Source organism: Diceros bicornis, chromosome 15 (assembly GCF_020826845.1).
Source record: "Diceros bicornis minor isolate mBicDic1 chromosome 15, mDicBic1.mat.cur, whole genome shotgun sequence".
Lineage (NCBI taxonomy): Eukaryota > Metazoa > Chordata > Mammalia > Perissodactyla > Rhinocerotidae > Diceros > Diceros bicornis.
The window spans coordinates 1437929-1461553 of NC_080754.1; the positions used below are offsets into that span (position 1 = coordinate 1437929).

Here is a 23625-nt window from a genome sequence, read left to right on the forward strand (position 1 = left end):
TTAACACTTGTATTTGTATCTGCAATCTATCCGGAATTGATTTTTCTGTACAGTGTGAGATATGAGAAAACATTTTCCCATAAGGATATCTTATTAGCACAGAACCACTCATTGAAAAGACAAATGGGCATTTTACAAGGATGTGTTTGTTTCCCTCAATATTCCAGAGGAGAAGAAATGGATAATGTATTAACTTCTCGATATAAAATTTAAATGACTGTAGCACAATTAAATAAGACTGAATATCAAATCTAATATCTAAAGTACAAAACAGAATTACAGCCTTTGCTGTTGCATAGCCAACCTCCCCCTGACAAAATAAGAAAATAAACATCTGAGGGCGGCTTTGGTAAGGTGGCTTCTTTGTCTGGTTAGCTTCAGTGTTAAACGTCCTTGTTTTCAATCTCATTTCTGGTCTTACACATCTGTGTTAGACTAGGAAGACATTTAAGCTTCCTAGGAGAGTTGTGAAGTCCGTCGGACACCTACTGGAACGACATGGAGAGTAGGCGCGTGTGTGAACTCCACCTATTAAAATCTCAGCAGTTTACAAGTCGTGAACAGTTGATTAGCAATGAACTAATAAGGCAGTCAATCGAAGCTGGGGTCTGCCCAGTACCCAGTAATCTATAGGCTCCACATCACCACTTCTCTGCCACTCACGTCTGTTCACACTTGCTTTCCTTATAGGTTCTATAATGTGTCTATTTTGTATAAAAGCCTTTCTTGCAAATATTTCACATCATGAAAAATAAGGATCTGCGTGATAAGTATATGCTGCTTAAGTTGATTTTCTCCTAATTTAAACATTTATTAGCATTTCCATTAATTTTGAGAAATTGTGATTTTTAATTTTAAAATATTCTAAAATGATTTAGAGAATATAACTTCTAGCACAGTGACTGCACTTAATAAGCAATTAAATGCATATTTTGTCGATGTTTTAAAAATAATGATCAGGGGCCAGCTCAGTGGCGTAGCAGTTAAGTTCACGTGCTCTGCTTTGGCGGCCCAGGGTTCGCCAGTTCATATCCTGGGTGCGGATCTACTCACCGCTTGTCAAGCCATGCTGAGGCAGTGTCCCATATAGAAGAGCTACAACTCTACAACTATGATACACAACTGTGTACTGGGAGTTTGTGGGGGGGAAAGAAAAAGAGGCAGATTGGCAACAGATGTTAGCCCAGGGCCAATCTCTCTCAAAAAAAGAAAAACTAATGACCAATAATCTAAGTATCCTAATCTATCATTACTATCTCGTTTGGGTGACTCATTTTGCAGGCTCATTGAAATTAAGGCCTGAGGATGCCTCTGCGGCTCCATCAGGATCTACGTGATGAGAAAGAAGGCCACCTTCTCGTGAGCCTTGCCAAGCCTCTGCAAGCACTTTTCTTTATAATTGTTTGAGTTTAAAGACTTGGGATTAAAGAGTGACAAACAAGATCATATTCTTGTTTTTGATCTTTAATATTAAGTTTCCTATTGTTTTATTAAGTTGTAATTCCTACTTCTTAAAAGTCACATTGACTTAATACGTATTTATTTAGCCAAAATAAAAACTGGCAAGGTCTAATATAATAAATGCAGGGTAAATCTAAAATTTGTAAGTATATATTTTTGCAGTTATTTTAAATATGCACTAATACACTGTGAGTGTACAGGTCCACTCAATATTGAGACAATATTGTCCGTTTGTCTTAGCACTAACCTCTTTCAGTCATGGAGCAAAGCTTTAAAAATAACTATATAATGTCTAAAAGCTTGACAAAAGTTTGTACAAATGCTCGATTTGATTTAGTATATCTATTGATTCCATTTTCCAAATGTGAAATTGTTAAATCACCGGAGTAAACCTTAATAATGATAGCCATATGTGGGGAAAATCTTTTATAGATATACAAGAACTAATCAACAAAAAGTCTGTTTCAAATGTTCCTTCATCTTTTGCTTTAAGTGAGAATATTCTCCAGATACTTTCTGGGGACAATGAATCCCAAGAGCAATAAACATCATCATTGTCACCATATTATTTAGGTATTCATCCAAATTCTGCACTCAATCCTAACCCGCACCTTTTGTCATGAGGTGCACTAAAGACTTGTCCTCCTAATTGTTTAAACCATGCTAAACCATTTTTCAGGATCAAATAATGTGCACAGTGAGAATTTCTTAAAAGATTTATTTTGTTTCTATAGATAAATAGTACTATGATCTGGAAGTGACTCCTGTTGTCATTTTTCTTTAAAAATTGCTTTTCAAATCCAAGATTTTAAAAAATTGTACTAATAGAAATTTTAACAAAATATACAATATTTATGAGAAAAATGATAATATCACAATGAGAAAAAAAATTCAAGTAATATAGACTTTGGTAGAAATATTAATGTTCAGCATTTTGTGGAATTGTATTTTTTCAAAAGCTTGATCATAATAATAATTCTTATAGTCACATCTAACCTAAGAACCTCCTTAAAAATGAACTATAATGTTTTCAAAATGTTTTGACAGTAATTGTGATAATGTTATCAGGCTTTATATCACGGTTTACATGAAAAGTGGGAGCAGACTTTCATTCACCACATAGATTGAGGTCGCCTTTGGACCATTACAAGACTACTTTTCTCTCTGAAGAAAAGCAGCGGATAGAGTTGGCTTGCTCAATTAGCTTTCTCAAACTCTATCAGTAAAACCTCCTCTACTGCAGGGAAGCTAAATGTCATACTCTCTAGATTTTCTTCCAGCCCGAGTTCAGACGGAACTTAGATTTCTCCTATTAAATCCTCTTACACGATACTTTGATTTTGATCTACATGTGTGGAAAGAGAAGCAGGACCCACGGTGTCTATCGTATGGTTGGTTACCTTTTATACCAAAGCTGCCATAATTCCCAAACCATCAGTTATGCAACAGCTTTCTGACTCAGCAGTCGTCTTCCTAATTTGGCAATTTCATAACAGTGGCAAAGGCCCGAGGTCCGGAGAGCTGAGGAGGCACTGTGCTCTTGTTGTAGCTTCCGGTTTGTGGCAGAGTCATCAGCAGCCTTGGCGGCTCAGTTCTATTACGGGGCCTGTGAAATTACTCCCAGAAGATCAGCCGAGAGAAAGTTCCCTGGTCTTCCAGATGACTGTGACCTTCCTCGTCCTTTACTGTATCACTTTTTGCTTAAACCAGCGAGAATGTTGTGTGCAGTGAGGAGCTCTCAACATAACAGATACACAGTTGTCCTCCTTTATCCATGGTTTAGCTTTCTGCGGTTTCAGTTACTGGCAGTCAGCTGCGATCTGAAAATATTCAAGGAAAAATTCCAGAAATAAATAATTCATGAATTTTAAATCTCGCACTTTCCTGCTCCATCCTGCTTGGGACATGACACATCCCTGTCTCGTTTTTCCCTGTGTACGCTCCCACCCATTAGTCACTTAGTACCCTCTCGGTTATCATATAGACTGTCACAGCATTGCAGGGCTTGTGTTCACGTCACCCTTATTTGACTTAATAATGGCCCCAAATGGCAAGGGTAGTGATGCAGGCAATTTGGATATGCCAAAGAGAAGCCATAAAGTGCTTCCTTTAAGTGGAAAGGAGAAAGTTCTTGATTTAGTAAAAAGAAAAAATCGTACGCTGAGGTTGCTAAGAGCTAGGGTGACTTTTATTACAGCATATTATTATAACTGTCTTATTTTATTATTAGTTATTGTTGTTAACATCTTACTATACCTAATTTATAAATTAAACTTTATCATAGAGTACGGAACCCTACCTATGATAGGTACCTTTCCCTATCATATAGGGAAAAAACATGTAAGAAAATACATAGGGAAAAACAGTACATACAGGGTTCGGTACTATTCACGGCCAGGGCCCACTGGGTCTCTGAACGTATCCCCCACAGATGAGGGAGGACTACTGTACAGGACGTAATTTCTAGTCTAGATTCTCTCCATCCAGAAGGTGAGAGAGAAGCATATATCACATTATTACATAATAGAATTTAAATATGTGGATACTGGGAGTTGCTGAGCTCATATTTTAAGCAAAAGGTTGACTGACAGGATCAGATTTGTGTTGTAGATATTAACCTTCTCTGTGAGACTTACACAGCCCATTTGCTGAAAATTGCAACAGTCCCTCTAACTTGTTTGATTTCCATAGCACTTCTCAACTTAGATTTCCATGTTTATTATGTTTACTGTCTGTTTGCCCCACTAGAATGTAAGCTCCATAGGGCAGAGATTCTTATTTGTTTGGCTCATTGCTATCCCTAAGACACTGAATTGGTCCTCTCCACATTGTTGAATGGAAGAATTATAGAGGAAAATGGCAATTGCAGAAGAGAAAGAAATGATACATGACACTCTGTCCATGTTCTTCAGAGATTTTGGTTCATTTTGTTAGTAGGACTCCAGTTACAAAAGGATTTTGTCTCTTGTGTATTTATGGTGAACAAAGCCCTAAAGAGGTCAGAAAATAATCAGCCACATAAGCAGTTGTGTTATATAAGTCGTTGATCACTGCTCATCTCTGGTTGTCAGCCACCTTGATTTGCCAGTGCACACAGGATGATGTCCAGAAATGCCATTCAAAGTCAAAGCCAAGGGCCAGAGGTATTTTAATGCAAAAGGGATTTATTACAAAATAATCTGCAGCAAAATTTTGGTTAAAGAGGTTCTAATTATATAGAAAGTTTATCTGTGTCTTCGGATTATTTTGCTTTTAAAATTCCTGCTTCAGAATACATGCTCACATGTATTTAATATGAATTTAATGTGATGAATACATGAATTGAATATGAAGATTTAAGTCATGTTTAATCCATACTCTTACATTTATCCTATGAGACATTTTTTTGGAAGAAAGTACAAGGATATATTCAGAAAAAGAAGGGCAGCCCTGATTACGTGGCTCTCTCTGAAGCATCTCTGCCACAGGTTACTGGTGACACTCCCTGGCTTATATCAATGGAGCTGCTCAGATGTCTCTGACACTTCAGAGACTTTGAAGAACTCTTTCATGTAAAGCCCACACAATTTGATTATCCATCTCAGAAAAGAGTGGAAATCCAGCCTTGCCTCCAATCTCTGGAGATCTCAGAGGCTTAACTGTAGCTCTCCTAGTTACCTCTTGTGTTGCTGTTACACGTCCCTGAATTCTTCATCCCACCTGTCTTGTCTCCTGGGGCTGGCACAAATATCTTTACATTTGTAAGTTAGCTAGTACTTAGGGAACAAGCAGTGAGCCAGTTCTCTGGATTTCTATAAAACACTCAGTGTCAGAAAGTTTTTTTTGCAGCAAAATTTGAATGGAGGTTTATGTTAATGGAGGACTTGTGTACAAGCACAGAACATAAGCCGCTACCATATCATGCATCTGTTCTTAAAAGGGCTTTGCTGCTCCTCAGCCCCACTCCCAAAACACTTTACAAATCAACCTGTGCTCAGGCAAAGTGCGCCGCCTTCTTCCTCAGGCCTATTCAGACCTGTCTTCTGCCCTCGCCTTCCTGCCATGGAGCTGCAGACCCTCACCTTCAAGTTCAGAACTGGGTTCATTTTATGGGGAACATTGACTTGCTGCCCTGTACCCAGCTCAAGGTCTATATGTCCTCATCCAAAAACGAATTCAGGAATTGTGATCATGAAAAGGCCAACTATCTCAGCCCTTAAAGTGTTTAATAGTGAGAGGGAACTAGCAGAGTTTCTGAAATTTCATTCCTTCCTTGATACGAGCAGTGTTGGTTTCAGGCTCCCTTCCCTCCACCTCTACAAAATGTGATCTTCACTTTAGAGGAACTTCCATTCACCATCACCCACCCATCCTGCATAATCAGCTGTAACTTTTTTTTTGTCTTAAATAACAATTTGCATTTTTTCCTGCTACATTTATACAACCCATGGTGCCATCAATGCATGGTATCAGCTTCAAGAAACACTTGAATAGAATCTCAGGAGGAGGTAAACACTGTTCTAGAACATGCCTATGTCAATAATCGAAAAAAATTCTTAAAGAAAATGAAATAGAATTAAGTATTTTAAAAGTAATTTTTGACAAATATTAAAAGGAATGTAACATGGAAATATCAAAAAGAATAATGTTGTGTGGACCCCAGAATATAATTTAGACTGGAGTGTGGTTCAAACCTGTTTATATAGCTAATGCTCTAACACAAGAAAAATGCAGTGCTCACAACCCCTCAGATCTGTTTTCAGTTGCCCATTTCCTGTTTCTTCAAACACAGTATCAGAATTATGAAATGTATTCTTGTAATACTTTGTCTCATTTTAAATCAGTGAAAATGTTATCTGGAGCTTCAAGGTTTAATTTCAAATGTATTTTCCTATGAAACTGCTCCATTCATTGAGATAATGTGACACCAAATAATAAACTGTGTGCAGCTGTCACTCTCTGCCAGGTGCTGAGAAATACAAATGAAAATTGACATGCCATTTATCTGACAATCCAGTGTCAGCAGTAATAACATCCCTGGGCTTTGTACATTGTCAGTTTCAGGGAATATCTGAGTTAAAATGAAAATTGAAAATAACTTTTGTATATCAGAATAAAAATGTACAACTCACAGTGATATTGGTGATGTTTTAGTTTGCACTTGGGAAAAAAGAAAGCACTGTATGTGAACATAAAGGTTATATCGGAGGAGGGAGAATCCTTTTTTCAAGTGAATGGAACTCATGATAGCTACATTGTGAACATCACATTTTTTTTTTTTTTTGGTGAAGAAGAGTGGCCCTGAGCCAACATCTGTGCCAGTCTTCCTTTATTTTGTATGTGGGTCGCCACCACAGCATGGCTTGATGAGTGGTGTAGGTCCACACCCGGGTTCCAAACCTGCGAACCTCGGGCCACCAAACTGGAGTGCACTGAACTTAATCACTACACCACTGGGCTGGCCCTGAACATTGCATTTTTGAAGACAAACTTTCTTAACTTCTTATATTTGTTTAATGCCTTACAGTATACAGAGCAATTATATATACATTATTTCACTTGAATATCCTCACCTCTCTTAGGAATTTCATAAGAATGTTATGTATTTCGATTTTACAAATTGAGAAATTGGATCTCAGGGCATGAAATCATTTCTTCAGATTCTCCTGTCTGGCAAGTGTTAATTCTAAGACTAGAATATAGAGAATATGTCTTTCTAGTCTAATGTTCCTGTTTTGTTTTTCACTGCCTCTCCTACTTCTTCATTGGGATTCTTATTTCTTAGGTCTCCCACATAGGTTTAGAATCGCAGCTTAATTTTTATTTTAACATATAAAAAAGCAACATACAGTAAGCAAATAAGATGTTTTCATATCATAATTTCTAATAGCACCATAATTTCCCTTCATTGACCTTATTACAACTTGTATTTATGTGTTATTTCTTGAAGACAAACTTCATAGATGCAGGAAACAGTTCTCACCAGGGATCAACGACCTCTAATGAAATGTCTAGATCAGAGCCGTCATGCCATAAACAATATATCTGTCAAATAAAGGAATACTCCCAGATGTAAAATCAGGATGATTCAAAAATTAATGGATGTTTTAACTTTTCTCTTTTTGCTAATCAGTATTTTATATTAATGCACCTGAATAAACAAAACCAAAGTAAGATTATTACATAGAAATTGAATTCAAATATGAAATCACAGTGTTTCCTATTTGAGGCTCTATTTCCAGAATCAGACGCATTGACACTTTATTAAGAATTTTTAAATGTTTCAAATGGAATCCACTTGTTGATTTAACACATTCGAGATCAATCAACCTCCAGGGCACAATTCAGAACAAGCTTTTACTCATTCTTTTTCTTGAGGAGACGTGTCTGTCTGGGTGGAAAAAGTTAAAGAGCAAGGTTTTTTCACAAACTAAGCTGCCAAATAGAGGAAAACCACACACAAAAAAGGTACCAAACTTTCACCAAATGCAATCCCCTTAAGCAAACTAGTAAATTAAAAGACATTTTCAGAGTTACAGGAAACCTGTTTTAACTGAACAATAATAACAGTTCTCAAGGACAGAGAAGTCACCTGAAGAGAGAGTCAGGTCAGAATACTCTATTCCAAATACCACCAAGAGCATAGCAATGCGTGACTTTGCTTTTATCAGCAAGGAGAGAAAAATTCATGCATAAGAGCTCCATCTAGGATTTATCCTGTCTTTGTTAGAACAACTAAAAAGTGACAATAACTCACAGTGGTTGGCTCTTTTTTGAGGAGAACAAGGACATCTATATTTATGTAGTTCGATCCTATTTGATCAGACAGTTGTTCTCCAATTGCTTATTATCTTACTGCAGTTAAATAGTCAACAAGTATACATTTATATGCACAAAAGGTAATATCAGAAGAGTGGCTACCTTTGATGGGGGTGAGGGAGACAGAGGCTGACAAGTGGCTCAAAGGAGGCTTCCAGAGTTCTGGTAATTTCTATAACTTGATCAAAGTAGTGGTCGCACGGGTACATTCAATTTGTAAAATTATAACAAAGTGTGCACTTGAGATCTGTGAACTATAGGATAGATATGTTACACTTCAACAGTAACACTTCTCTGAAACATGTTTAGGTAATCCTATTCTAAGCAAAGAAAATAGTATGTTCTTGACATAAACTTGTAAAGGGGCTTGAACTTTTTAGAAAGGAAAAAAATGCAGATAAAAGGCCTACAGGGCATGGTAGGTGACGGTGTGTGGAGTGGCTTTCAGGGATTATCAGGGGTGAGCGAGGAGAGGAGGTGGAGCCTGATGACTGAGCATCTTGTAGGATATGTTAAGCATTTTGACTTTATCCAATAAGAAAAGAGATTCTTTGAAAGTTTAAGACTATTTTGTCACAGTGAAAGAAAAAAGAAGTTTAAAATTAAAAAAAAAATCTACATTGTTGAAGGACAAAGTTATTGAATAGACAGATACGTGGTGATCAATTCTAAACACTTGCTAATCATTTTAGTTTTTCCCACAAAGGCAAATTTCAGGATGTCAATATTAAAGCTAAAAGTCTTGACTAATATTGGTCACAAAAGTTTTAAAAGATGAAACTATTGCTAGTTGATAATGATATGTTATTGTTCAGAATTTTTTAACACTTCAAAGCATTCTATCCACATTTCTGTTAGTTGCAAGAACAATATTTACATAACTATATTAAAATATAGGATCTCCCCCAAAATTTCCTTTACAAAGAAATGAGAACGATTAATTAAGATTTGATGGTTTTAGAAGTGGGAAATAAAAACTGATACAAATTTATTGGCTATACTCTCAATATGTCTCCATCACAACTGCTACAATCTGGCCCAGCCATCTGCATTACCACAGCAATCTCCCAGCTGAGCTCCTTGATTACATACCTGCCTTTCCTCTCACTACTCTGAATACAGCAGTTTGGTGACCTTGTTTAAACTTATAAAAGTAATCACTACTTTACTCAAAACCTTCAAATTGCAGCCCGTGTCACTCAGAGTAAATTTCAAAGTCCTTATTATTATTTCAAGGCTCTCCCTCTGATTTTTTTGGTCCCTGCTTAGCTCTCTGCTAAGCACCCCTTACTGCTTTCTCCACCGTTCTCTCCCCCTCAGTCACAGGGACTTCTTTCTTTCCCTGACACGTGCCATGCATGCTTCCATGTCAGAAGCTTTAATTTCGTTGTTTCTTCTCCCTGGAATTTCACGCTTTGCCCCCTAGACAAAGAACAGCAGAAACACACCCACATACAAAGTCAGGCTTATTAGCTAGCAAGGAGAGCGTACACCTTAGGGCATCTCAATGAGAGGGAAGTGGGAGGGTCTTGCTATAGTGTTTGAACTTGTTTGGAGTCATTGTGAAGGAGAATCTAATAAAACTAGGTTTGTTTGTGTGGGGGATCAGAATTGGTCACCTCAAAATATGTCTCTTTACCTTGATTATTCTCTCTCAAAGAAACTTTGACCTCCTCCCCTCCACTAACTGCCTAAAAGAATTTAAGATAGAAGGCCTGTCCACAGGACATGCTATCACCATAGATAACTCTGGGTATGGATAGACTGGAAGTGTCCATGCTAAGCCCATTCTTATCAAAGCTTTGAAAACCAAAAGTAGAAGTTATCCTTTGTAGGAAACATTTACATTTATGAGGGAAATATCCATTTGTAAAGGTATCTCCCTCTCTATACCAGGAAGAAGGGGGAATGACCTTATCTCTAGAAAATCTTATCAGTGCAGAAGGCAAGGACTTAAATCTGCATATTAACCTTACTCTTGTTTACTGTGCTTTTCTGGACATCTCCCATAGCTGACTCCCCCTACCCCCAACATCCTCCTTTGTCTTTAGCTGAAGATAGTATTTAAGATGAGAACCTCTGCCATTTTGTCGAGTTACCCAGTTTTTCTGGGTCTCTCCCATGTATACATGTCATAAAGCTTTGTTTGATTTTCTCCTGCTATTCAGTCTCACATCAATTTAATTTGTAGCCCAGCCAGAAAGGACCCAGAGTGGGTAGAGGATAGTCTTCCTCTCCTACAGTTGTAAGTGGATCCTTTCAGGAAGCCCAGGTAACTCATAACTTAACATCAACACATTGTACATAGAAGATTGGAAGCACAGAATAGGGCTAGAATTGTCATTGGTGAAGAGAGAGTAGTTATTCATATTAAACAAGACAGAGAAATTTGTGTTTACCTAGTAATCACTGACTGTCCTGACCTGGTCTGTTTCACCATGGAGTGCCCTTACCTGATTATCGTGGAGATTCCGTGGAGATTATGTTTATATGAGAACACTATAGCCTAGCTCTTACTCTTAGCTCTCACTTGCCAGCTGTCAGCTGGCATAGACTTTTTCTCCCTTCTTCCTTTCTTCTTTTCCTTCCTTCCTTCCTCCTACCTTCTTTCCTTCCTTCCTCCCCTCTTTCTTTCTTTCCTTCTTTCTAAATGATAATATCTCATTCCTAGCAATCAATCTGAATAATGTAATTAAGTTACCATAATAAAACACTATGGGCATTTTTCCCCTTAAGAAAAAATTTCAAAACAATGGGAGAAGTAAACTCCCATGGTAGATTATAGCTGTTCAGGAGTTAGCATAACATCTCTCTGTAAGTGCTGATGGAAATCAATCTGGACTGAATAAAGCTGTGTTCTAAATAACTCATGGTAGCCTTTCTTAATGCAAATATTCTATCAAGCTAATCCTTGGACAGTCATAAGAGATCATGTTTGACTTGAGACATTTTATGCTTTTTACATGCTCATGAATTCACAGATCAATACAAATAGGGCTATAACACAAAACATAAAAAGTACTTAATGTGAGAAGATAAATCTTCCCGGCATTTCTCAGTGTTCCTGCAAAGTTCTGGCCTCCGGAGACATGGAAATTGATGTGCTATGGGGATAGAGAACCTTTGGCTTTACTTCCCTCAGAAACATTTGCTTTTCTGCAGCCATTTGTCTCCTTGTTATCCCACCCAAAGGATGATAAACCTCTTATCTTCCTGATGTATAAATGGTTGCATTCCAGGGTATTGCCTGAGTTAACAGAAAGGGTGACTGAAAGTCCCTATGCTCCAGAGGAATTTAGACCTATCTTCCTATGTGTTTACATTTCAAAAGGGATAAAACTTGGGTTATAAACAGGAGACACTTACCTTCTTCCCCCTGGAAAGATTTATTTAAATTTCAAGGATTAAGACTCAGGATCCTACTCCTGTGTTTGAGAGGAGAGAATTTGTTTACATTGAGAAGATTAGAATTACTTTCTTCTCTCAGGAGGGGAATGGGGGACAGCTGTCCTTCTTGTATATAAGCACAGAAATTTATTTTTCAGCATCCTTCTCCTATGAAAAAATCCTACTGCGAGTGCAGGCTTGTTCATGAGTCTCTCATCACGTCACGGGCAGCGCTAGGGGCAGTGAGGTCCGTGCTGCAGGCTTCCTTTGCCCATGTTACTGCTGTGAGAAAAGTCTGCTCTCTGACCAGAGACTGGGCATTGATGCTAGCATCTATCTATATCCACATCTATCTCTATCTCTATATCTATATCTGTGATTGTATCTGTGTCTATATCTACATAAATATACATCTGTGCACGTAGGGTAACATCTTAGATTTAGCAGTCTCTGACTGAACACTTGAATGAGATAGAATTCAACCTAGTTCACTTAGGTGCAGAGCAGGTTTTGGAGTACCTCTGAAGTGTTGACATACAATAGGATCTTATTAAAAATATGTGTAAATGGATGCAATCATTGTATAAATATAATGGCAGTGAATATTTGTTTAGAAAGTATGCCCATGTCAAAGTTAATTTTCTCTCATTTTGGGATCAAAACTGTAAGTAAATATATATTTATGTGCTTCAAAGTATAATGGCATTTTATAACGTGTAATTTTTGTTCATAACGCCAGGTAGCAACATTTCAGTTTTTGTTTTAGCACCCCTTTCTATTCTAATGGTGTTTCTTTTTTCACCTTTCAAAACTTTAGTATTAATAATAAAGAGTTTAATGGATTCATAAATAAGTATTATTGCAATAAATATACAGGGACCACACTACTGTATTTTTAAGGAAAAGAAAATAAATTCTCCATTTTCTACAAAAGCATATTATAAACCTTCTAATAATTATATATACTTAATTATACACCATGGCTATTTTCTGTTGTAACAATGAAGCTATCTTAAATGCATACATTCTAAATCCTAACGTGAATTTATCTAAAGGAAAAAGGAATCACGTACTTCTAATTGCTTAATAATTAGTCAAGATTCTTATTGGATAATCATATTGATAATTATAGTTTAATTTCATCAGAGTAGAAAAGAACATTCCAACGTTAACATGAAAATTATTCACCATTAGAAAATCCTTTCTACCATAATATATGAAATCAAACCGTTTCAATCAAGATTCAGAGGATTTTAAAACCCAACTAATTCAAAGTATATAAATCTCTTTGTTGTTTGATTGTTTTTGGTTACCAAGTTGTACTAGTATTTTTTATTCCTTACTTATCTAAACATGAAATAATTATGCTATTATATGTTTACAGAGTTAACTTTTTACACTGAAAATAGCCAAGATAGACACCATCATAAATAGGCTGACGCCACAGAAGTTACCAAATTTGACACGTACACCGTGGCTGCTCTCTGCTCAGATAAGCACGGTCAAGAGAATGTAAGTTTGTGTCTAATTCGCCTTTCGGAGCTGAGTGGACGTGGGGATCATTACTGACACACTTCACTCTTCCACACTCTGGTGGTATAAAAAGCATGGGGTTATCTTTAAAGAAGGAGTAACAAATTTTATAATAAAAAACAAAATAGATTGGACAAATGACAGCAATTATATCAGTTGATAAATTTCTCAGTTTGGAGTTCTAAGGATGAATGTGCATTGATTAGGTGTGCTAAAAAACAAACACAAAATTCCTCTTGAATAGACAATGAATAACATGATTTGCTTTCAAATTCTTCAAATGTTACACTGTTAATAATAAAATGGATAATTATGAATTCTTCCCAAATAAAATAAATTCAACATTTCAAACATAATTCATAACATTTAGTGGTTGGATTTTCTTTTGAAGGATTGTTTCAGATCCATTGAATCTATACTGGTAGAATGCTATTAAGGTCCAGATAAATCTGAAGTCTGGAGCCAAGCAAAATGGAGATGCAGTTATGGAGCTGGAGAAGGCAAGGGAGAAAAGGGTGGTGTTTCATTGGAACGGGATGTGAGTATGAACTTCAGCTTTCTGAAGAAACCCGATTCCCCTGCGTAGAAGCTTCAGTGACTGGGCTTGAGCAGTTTCCTCACAAACCGATGGTGGTTCTCCCAGGACTGACCCCCACCACCTCTCATTGACTCCAGGCCCATAATGAGAATGAGTGCCCAACGAATCTCGGATAGAGAAGCACAACAACACTTCCCAGAAGAGAGCCTGTGAGCTGCAGGTGTTACTGACCTATTGCAGAAAGCATCACCCTCCCTGTGGGCAGAAGTCTGGGGAGCATATGCAGATGGGCATGGATTTTAGGGGTATCAGACAAAGGACAGCAGAATAGAAGCCCCAGTGGTGTGAAATCTGTTGATATAGGTGCCCTCAACTGAGAATCCATTTCATATTTTAGCTCAATCATCAGGCACTGGTTTGAAGGATCCATTAGGTAGGCTACCTGATGCCTGGACTCGGTGGCTGCCTCTACGTTTTGATGTTGAAATGTCAGAACCTCCTGCATTACTGTAGGGAGTACCGTCTGAAGACTGAATGCACAAGGGAAATGGGAATAAAGGACTCGGCCACTCCGTCACTGACTACAGCACGGCTGTTCATGAGAAAACAGTCAAGCACACGCAAATTATGGAACAGTTTACAATGTCCCAATTCTAAAGTAGTTCAATGTACCTGTACTCTTTCATGATCTCAAAGTCAAAAAAAGATAAAGAAAGCTCTGAGGAATTCTTTCAGATTAAAGGAAACTAAAGACGTGACAAATAAATGCAGTATATGATTTTGGTATTGAATCTAGGCTCTAAAAAAAGGCTTTACTGCGACAACTGGTAAAGCTTAACTATGGACTGTTCATTAAATAATAGTATTGTATTAATAGCAAATATCTTGAATTTGAAAATTTCACATTGGTTGTCCAAGAGAATGTTCTTATTCTTAGGAGACATAAACTGAACTATTTGTGGTTTAAAAGGTCATGTCTGCAACTTACTCTCAAATAGTTTGGCACAGGTCACAGCGCCAGAGCCTCCCTCCTGGTTCACTTTGTTGAATTGCCCTGCAATCGGTCAAAGGAATAACTTGACCCTTTTCTCTGTCCTCTCAGAGGTTCCTATCTCCGTTTTCCAGAGTTATGCCATACTAGGACATAGCTAGTACACAAATGTAACATGAGTTATTAGATATTGTCTTTGAATGACGCTAAACTCTGGAGAAGAGATCCAAAACATTATGGTGCTCTGACCTGGGTGATGACTTAGCAGGTCAGTTATTAAATGGAGTTTGCCCAGGTCATCTCATGGTGGGTCCAGTGGGGCTGTGGAACCTTGATATTTACTTCCCAGTTCCAGTATGTATAGAGGGAGTAAATATAATTAAAAACTGATAGACGACTTATGGTTGATTGCCTGACCCGTGGATGAAAAGATGATATTGTAAAAAGACCCAAATGGAAGCCCCTGAAAACTGTCTTCTCACCCTGCAAAGACAGTAAACAAAAATGAACGAGGACTTTCGAGATCTACTCTCCTAGCAACTTTCAAAAATGCAATACAGTGTTATTAACTACAGTCACCGTGCTGTACTTTACATTCCCAAGGCTTATTTATTTTATAACTGGAAGTTTGTATCTTCTGACCCACTTCACGCAACTATAGTCAGCATGGTGACCCCGATAAGTATTCAGCAGCCATTTAAAACGTAGTATTTCCACAACAATGTTAACCACCTCCACCTAAACTATCCCTCTCTATTTCTCTGTGTCAGTGAAAAGCACGAGAACACACTAGAAGCTCACGTCATAAACTGGCTCTAATCCTCAATACGTTCCCTTACACCCCGTCCAGTCTGCTGTTTGTACTCCCTGAGTTTCCTTTTAGATTGAGTCACTAAATGCCGGGGAACTTTATGAGACAAAATCTAACATGGGTTCTAATAATTTGGGAGATTTTCTTTATCTCGGGGTGCAGAAAGAGACAGATTCTGCCTTGAGCATGTCTCAATGTTGTAGGGTTGTTAATATAAAGATACTTTCTTTGCACATAAAAAATATTTACATATGGTGTCAATTTCAGATTCCTCCACACACTAGCTTGAAAGACGTTGGATAACTAACGTGAAAGAAAATTTTATCAGGTTAAATAAAAGGAATTAGTAAATTTTGTTGAAATTTGGATTTGTTTTTCTTCAGTTTCCAATCTATTATGATATTCTGCTTAATGAGACATCTTGGCATTAAAAATAAAGTTTGTCTTCCACCTATGATTAATATACAAGATGAAATCCAGGTGTTAAATATATAGATAGATGATAGAAATGAAAAAGAAAATCATTTTAAAATAATAAAGTGTTTTCACATCCATACAATGGAAGATATTCAGTAATAAAAAACAGGACAAATCTGTGTAAACACAACAGCATGGATGGACTTCAAAGCACTAAAGGTCCAGAGCTGCTGGGGGGCGGAGGTGGGTGGGAAGGCTGACTCCAGGCACATGGGGAAGCTTGGGAGGTGATAAAAAATGGTCTATATTTGGTGGTTGTTATGTTCATCGAAACTCATTGTGTTATACACCTAAAAAGGGTAAATTTTGTCATTTGTAAATTAGACTTCAGTAAACTCAAATTAAACAAACAAAAAACCTAAAAGATATTGCATGTTCTCATTAGTGGCCCATTCTGTTAGCTAAGGAAGAAAAGTTTCTGAAATACCATTTAAACATGTGTATATGTATGTAAAATGTAAACTATATTTTACATATTATATATAAGCAAAGGAATTCAATTTTATATGTTCACCCAGATCTTAGATCCCAAGTTCTCTTGATTATTATCTTTAAGCCTCTACAAAATAATTAATAAGGCTTCTTGATTTAAACTCCTAAATATCTCTTAAATGTGACACTTGTTTATTTTCTTTCCTCGCTGTGTCTACCTGTTTTAACCAGATCATCGCCTCTCAATTAACTTACTTCAAATGTGTGCTGACAGTTCTTTCTGTCCCCGCCGTTTCTCCTTTTCAATCTGGTCTCCATACATGGAGTCAGAGTTAGATTTTCTAAAACGCGAATTTTAACATGACATTCTCTGCTGTGTAAAATATGTCAATGGACTCCTGTCTTTAAGATCAAGTCTAAATTCCTTAACAAGACCCTCCTGATTTGAATTCTCTTTATCATTCTTACCTCCCTGCATGCAACATTTTAGCCAGATTCAATGTTTATAACTCCTGAAATATGATATACATTCTCTTTGACATAGACTGACAAAGCTGACCTTTTAAAGACTACTCTTCTCAGTGCCCCAACTCCCCTCCCTCTTTGCCAAACTAATTCTTACTCAGATTCTATATTTCACTTATGATGCCACCTCTTACAGAAAATCTCTTCTGATGCCTCCCAAGTAGAGTTAGAAATACCTCTGTGCACATATACAGCACCACCCTCCTTGTTCCTAGTCAAGCTGTATCACACTGTATTGTGACTATATCTACGCCTCCACTGAGGTGTAAACCCCATAAGGTCGGGGTCCATGTCTTAACTTTTTAAAGCATGGCCCGTATTAACGTCTCAATAATTCTTAAATGAATTAATGAGTAATTAAATATTTGGAATTGCTTTTAGGGTTTGTGCATTCAAATTTAAGCAACTAAGAAAGTACTGTCTCTGCAGATGTGTTTTAGGAAAAAATACTCTATGAAGTAATGAGCATGCTCATGTGAAGAAATTGCAGGATACACTAACACATGGTGAACTAAAAGACATTAGTGTAACGTAGTCTTTCACTTATTAAGTTTTTGAACTTTTTCAAACATGAATAATTTTTAAAATGCAGTGTTTTTGGTTCAACAGTGAATATTAAGGTCCACTCAGAAATGTGTGGTCTTTGCAACATTTTCTGGCAAGGACGCAGTAACCACAACCACTTTAAACACCTCAGCAGTTGCTGAAACAGAAAGATTCCCAGTAGAAGACATCTCGCTGTCAGCAGTGTTCAGCTCTTGTCCTAATCCTTGCTGAACCAATTATTCTAATTAACATTTCAAACAAACATCCCAAAGGATGGGCTCAAAGTACAATCCATTTTTCTTCAAAGTTGAAATCCTCTGTCATCCCCCAAGAATAAACCCTGTATTTTCCTGGACATCCATTTAAAATACGGCACGACTTTTCTTTTAAGAGTCAGAGACCTGAATCTGCAGCCTCATATGTTACATATGCAGCAAGTTGTGTTTAAGAACAGCTGTATCTAAATTGATTAACAGGTCCAATTTAATTTCACCAAGAAAATGGTTTCAAAAAACTGACTTTGGCTGAATGTTAAAATGTAATTGGTCTTCATAATTACACAAAACCTATTTGATAACACTATACTTTCTAATTATAGATTTTTAGTAAATAACATTTTTTCAAAATTTTTGCCATAATACCAATGCCAAATTAAGCACTGTAAAAACAGGTGCTGTCAAGGTTATAAAATCAGACTGTCAGACTATCTCTTCTCCTTTTTCTACTTTCGTATCAATAACTTGATAAATTAGCAAAATATGTTTGATGACTGTTTGACTCCCACTAATGATGCAAACTTTCTTCTTTGTAATAAGAATAGGCTCTAGTATGAGACAAATATATTTACATATTTACAAAATAAGTAAAATACTTTTAAACATTTTGGACTAAAGCACCATTTATTATTTTATATACAAAGATTAAAATTATGATATATGGAAACTATTTCCATCATTTAAATGAATATGAAATAATCACGTATTAAATGTTAATGCATCCAGTTACTCATGGAAGAAGAGGGGTGGGTGGCGAGGTTTACGCTGCAAGGCTGAAACTCAACAGAAATATCTATATAAGAGGAGCTAAAAGCCATAATCTCCTGGGAATGGAGTGTTAGCTACTTCCTCTGAAGTTGATTTTCTCTCACATTTATTCGTGTTGGTCTTGAGGGCCTAAACCATGTATCAGTCTACATATTGAGATTGATCACCAAGCAACCTTCAAATCCCAGGTAGCTCGCTCACAGAGAACAAAATTATTTTTGTCAGGTGATAGGAAAATCAGACTCTCTTGGCTTTTATAGTTTGATTTAAAAATCAATGTGTTGGAGCCGGGTACTCACCGTGTGCAGGAGTAGTTCACAGCAAATCTGTTTTAATTAAAGCATGGAATACCGAAAACAACAAAAAACTCAGCTAGTGCTTTAGTCTCATCTGAAACCCTACAGGCATGTGTCTGATAAACCGTACCTGGCAGAATTTTAATCCAATCTGACAGTCTCTGTTTTAGTAAAAATTCCAGGCATTATTTTTGACTACTACTTACTACTGAATGTTCAGTTGAGGAAATTGAAGGTCTTTCACTCACAAGAAATAAACCAAGAAGAAGAACCTGAAGCTCGGGTGCTTCTGAACCGCTGTGGATGGCCCTGGCTCCAGGACCAGCCTTCCGAGCAGGATGTCACTGAGATCCCTCAAATGGAGCCTCCTGCTGCTGTCGCTCCTGAGTCTCCTGGTGATGTGGTACCTCAGCCTGCCCCAGGACAACGTGATCAAACATGTAAGCTGGACATACTTCTACAATTATGAGCCAATTTACAGACAAGACTTTCGCTTTACCCTTCGAGAGCATTCAAACTGCTCTCTTCAAAACCCATTTCTTGTCATCCTGGTGACTTCACACCTCAGATGTGAAAGCCAGATCGGCCATTAGAGTTACTTGGGGTGAAAAAAAGTCTTGGTGGGGATATGAGGTTCTTACATTTTTCTTATTAGGCCGACAAGGGGAAGGGGAAGACCAAGTGTTAGCATTGTCCTTAGAGGACGAACACCTTCTTTATGGCGACATAATCCAACAAGACTTTTTAGACACACATAATAACCTGACCTTGAAAACAATGATGACATTCAAGTGAGTAACTGAGTTTTGCCCCCATACTAAGTACATCATGAAGACAGACACTGATGTTTTCATCAATACTGGCAATTTAGTGAAGTATAATTTAAATTTAAACCACTCAGAGAAGTTTTTCACAGGTTATCCTCTAATTGATAATTATCCCTATAGAGGATTTTACCAAAAAAACCCATATTTCATACCAGGAGTATCCCTTCAAGGTGTTTCCTCCCTGCTAGAGTGGGTTGGGTTATATAACGGCCAGAGATTTGGGGCCAAGAATCTGTGAAATGATGAGTCATGTAAAACCCATCAAGTTTGAAGATGTTTATGTTGGGATATGCTTGAATTTACTAAAAGTGGACGTTCGTATTCTGGAAGACACAAACCTTTTCTTTTTATATAGGATCCACTTGGGTGTCTGTCAACTCAGACGTGTGATTGCAGCCCATGGCTTTTCTTCCAAGGACCTTAACACATTTTGGCAGGTTATGCTAAGGAACACCACATGCCATTATTAATTTGACATTCTACCAAAAGCCTAAAGAAGGACAGGAAGCTTTGTGGAATGTGTTAAAGTTGGCGCTGTAAAATCTCCAATGGAAAACTCATGGGAGGTCACTGTGCAGGCTTACACTGAACTGAAACTCGTGAAGAACCCATAGACTGGAGACTGGAGAGTTCCACTTGTGATTTATTTTGAAAAATCAAGTCAGGCCCTTTAAAAATGATATTCAGAGGAGTTAAACTTCTCATAAAGGAATCTGAGGATTTTGTTAATAAAATTAATAGGACCAAACCATTTGAACACGTCATTCTATAGACTAGAACTTCTTGAAAGGGTTTTGTTGAATTATAAGCTCCTTAGTGCATAACAGCAAAGCTACGTGGAATTCTATTCATTGAACAATCTAGTCAGTTAAGGGTTTTGTGTGTATCTTACATGGATTACCAATTTTTAGAAATAATATAATTCTGTGTAAAAAAACAACTAAAGTTATACCCAACAAAATTTCATCTCTTTTTGGTCATTTAGAAAGTTCTTCAAGGGCGGGCCCCGTGGCTTAACGGTTAAGTGCGTGCTCCGCTACTGGTGGCCCGGGTTCGGATCCCGGGCGCGCACCAATGCACCGCTTCTCTGGCCATGATGAGGCCGTGTCCCACATACAGCAACTAGAAGGATGTGCAGCTATGACATACAACTATCTACTGGGGCTTTGGGGGAAAAAATAAATAAATAAAATTATTAAAAATAAAAAAGAAAGAGAGACTTTAAAAAAAAAAAGAAAGTTCGTCAAGATATTGCAGTATTTCAGAGGTATCGATTATTGTTTAATGTTACTTAGACCTTTCTGGGTGTTCAAACGTTATGGTTGTTTCAAATCTGTATAAACAGAATAGTGAATCACCCTGTACATTTGAACTTTTTTCCAGTTACTTCACTGATGAATTTATTATTGATAGCTCCATTAATGTGAAGTCATTGGTCAGTATTGTGTATCAGTAATCTCTTGGACTTTGATCAATATTTTACCATGGTAATGTAGAGAAGAATTAAAGCAAGAAGATCTGTCTTGTTTTTAAAAATATAATCCCCATTGTTTTTAGATGTCACTTCATCTGTCTCATTTTTCCACCTGGAAATTGGGAATAATATAGAAGGCCAGGCAGCACATTTCCTTTTGTAAAGCACTCTGAAGGGAAAAAAGAAAAGAGAGAAACTGATGACCAGAATATTATGAAAAGAGTGTACTTGAGTTGGAAAGAAAAGACTAAAGATTCAAGTCCCATTATTAATCTGTTCCGTGTGTTTTCTCATTAACAATCAGTTTGAGAATAAAGAGGAAAAAAAAAATCAATTAGCTTTCTGATTTTTTTACATCGACTTTTGAGAGTTCTATTAGCTTGCGTCATCTGCAAGATTATTCAAAGGTGGGATCTAAACAGACCAACATTTAGGCTGCACAATTGTCTCCTCAACAAGATAGGAGGCTTTTTGCTGGTTTCCCAGTGTGACCCCAAACATGAAAACTCCAACAGAACCCCTTCAGTATTCCCCAGGGGGCATTGCCTGTCAAAAGATTGGCAAAAGTAAAACAAAATAATTCTAATAAATCTGAGATATTATTAAAACTAATTTCATTTCACATTTTAGGGTCATGGTGATTTCAACAATGTAACAACTTTCATAACATACTTGTCAGCATCTTTCCCTTCACTCAGGAAAGAAAGATCCACTTAAAGGTAGAGGAAATGGACCATCTAAGTAAAGTATTTTTTTCTGATATGTTTGAGGCTGAAATATTGTCACTAACTTGATGGAATTATTTCATAAGTTTTTATATGGAATCTGTTATTTATTTTTGTGTACTATTAAGCCTCTATGTAGATTTTTGTAAGCCTGGTGCAAGACATCACCGACTTGAAGGCAGAGAGAACTGGAAAACAAACTTTTGAATCTCTGTACCAAAAATTATTTTCTCCAAAATACTTTAGATTTGAATGCCTAGTACAATATAATATGACAAGCTTTTGCTATTTAAAAAGAAATACCATTTTAAAAATATATATATCTCAGCTCAAGGAAATAAATTATATGTGGCAGTGACATTCACTATTTGCCCAGACACACACACACACACACACACGGCCTATGTTTTGAATCTAAGGCAATATAATGTTTTATGAAACATTCCTCCTCTTAAGCCTTTAGAGATATGGAAATGGTTCTCATGGAAAAAAATATATAGGAGTTTTATGGTTTCAGGTCTTACATTCAAGTCTTTAATCCATTTTGAGTTAATTTTTGTGTATGGTGTAAGATAGTGGTCTAGTTTCATTCTTTTGCATGTGGCTGTCCAGTTTTCCCAGCACCATTTATTGAAGAGACTTTCCTTTCTCCATTGCATGTTCTTGGCTCTTTTGTCAAAGATTAACGATCCAGATGTGTGGTTTTATTTCTGGGCTCTCAATTCTGTTCTATTGATCTTTGTGTCTGTTTGTTATTTTTTTTTTTCCCCAGTACCATGCTGTTTTGATTACCATAGCTTTGTAGTATATTTTGAAGTCAGGGATTGAGATGCCTCCAGCTTCACTCTTTTTTCACAGGATTGCTTTGATATTCAAAGGTCTTTGGTTGTTCCATATAAATTTTAGGATTCTTTATTCTATTTCCATGAAGAATGTTATCGGGATTCTGATTGGGATTGCATTGAATCTGTAGATTGCTTTAGGTAATATGGGCATTTTAATTATGTTTATTCTTCCAATCCATGAGCATGGAATATCTTTCCATTTCTTTATATTTTCCTCAGTTTCTTTCAATAATGTCTTATAGTTTTTAGTGTATATGTCTTTCATCACTTTGGTTAAATTTATTCCTGGATGCTTTACTCTTTTTCTTTCCAACTCAACAACAAAAAAACAAACAACCTGATCAAAAAATGGGCAGAGGAAGTGACAGATATTTTTCCAAAAAAAATATACTGATGGCCAACAGACACATGAAAAGATGTTCAACATCATTAATTATTAGGGAAATGCAAATCAAAACCATGATGAGATATCACCTTACACTAGTCAGAAAGGTTATAATCACCAAGACAAAAAATAACAAATGTAGAAGAGGATGTGGAGAAAAGGGAACCCTCACACATTCCTGGGGGGCATGCAAACTGGTGCAGCCACTATGGAAAACAGTATGGAGATTTCTCAAAAAATTAAAAATGGAAATACCATACGATCCAGCTATCCCACTACTGGGTATTTATCACAAGAACTTGAAATCAACAATCCAAAGAGATTTATGCACCCTTTGTTCATTGCAGCATTATTCACAACAGTCAAGATGTGGGAGCAACCCAAGTGCCTTTCCATTTATGAATGGATAAAGAAGGTGTGGTGTATATATATATATAGACAATGGAATACTACTCAGCCACTCAACCATAAAAAAAGACAAAATAGTCCCATTTGCAACAACGTGGATGGACATTGAGGGTATGATGTTAA

The 23625-nt window shown here is 36.9% G+C and overlaps 1 pseudogene; it reads left to right on the forward strand.

Annotated features, from left to right (window-relative positions):
* LOC131415050 (UDP-GalNAc:beta-1,3-N-acetylgalactosaminyltransferase 1-like) overlaps positions 1-20135 on the forward strand; it is a 43212-nt pseudogene extending 23077 nt beyond the window's left edge.
* The last annotated feature ends 3490 nt before the right edge of the window (positions 20136-23625 follow it).